We start from the raw sequence: 1,034 nt of genomic DNA, 5'->3' as shown, positions 1-1,034 counted from the left end.
AGGCTCACTGAGCCATTTGTCTCTGCACTCTTCAATTAACCCCACATGTGTTTTTCGGCCAGGTTGGCACAAAAAACTTTAACTAACTCAACAGCTGAATACCAAAGGTAAATTACACCATAAGCCAGATGTTCTAGGAACTTCTCCATTTTTTATTTTTCTTCCTTTTTTTTTTGTTTGTGCCTAAAGGAAATGTGTTTGTTCATAAAGAAGACGATGAGCAGAAATTGCCACTGCAAAATAGTTTGTGATTATTTAGACTGAGCCCACTTGAAGATCATCAAAGGTGCACAATGATTTGCAGAGGGAGCTATTTATCACCTGGAGAAACATTCTAAATGGTTAGCCATAAAGGATTGGTTGTATGAATGATGTAACTTTCATTTGATGGGACTGCTCTGCCGCCATTAAAATCATGTTGTTGAATATTTAATGACCTTGTTAGGTTTCTGGGATGGTTTACCTCTCGTTTCTGGCTCCTCAACACTGAAAGAACTCACACAGCAGAAGCACTTTCATAAATCCAAGTAACTTTATGAGGGAAAGGACAATTTCAGGTATTACAGTGGCAGAAAGTCCACACTATCCCCGGAAAGTGTGCAAGGCTGTAGGGCCGGGGTCGTGTACCTCAGCCGGTTCTTGCTTCTCAATGCTGAAAGAATTCACATGGCAGAAGCACTTCATAAATCCAAGTAACTTTATGAGGGAAAGGACAATTTCAGGTATTACAGTGGCAGAAAGTGCACACTATCCCCGGAAAGTGTGCAAGGCTGCAGAGCAGGGGTCGTGGGAAAGTTAGGGACCAAAAATGACTGCTTCAGGGGAGAACAAAGCACCATGTGGGAAAATGGCCCTTAAGAGAAGTCCACAGAAACAAGAGGGCCTGAGCTGACAAAGGAAGAAGAGAGAGAGAGAGAAAACCCCGAGAGGGCACAAAAGCACGTGAGCACCAAGCACGAGGGGAGAATCCACCCTCCGACCTTTAAGAAAGCAGCTTCAAGAAGGGGTCAGGGCCTGACCTCAGTCTGTTTGTC

The sequence above is a fragment of the Echinops telfairi genome, unplaced genomic scaffold (genome assembly GCF_000313985.2).
Source record: "Echinops telfairi isolate 266 unplaced genomic scaffold, ASM31398v2 ScPeMD7_2291;HRSCAF=2852, whole genome shotgun sequence".
NCBI classification, from domain to species: Eukaryota; Metazoa; Chordata; class Mammalia; order Afrosoricida; family Tenrecidae; genus Echinops; species Echinops telfairi.
This window is presented reverse-complemented; position numbering follows the sequence as displayed.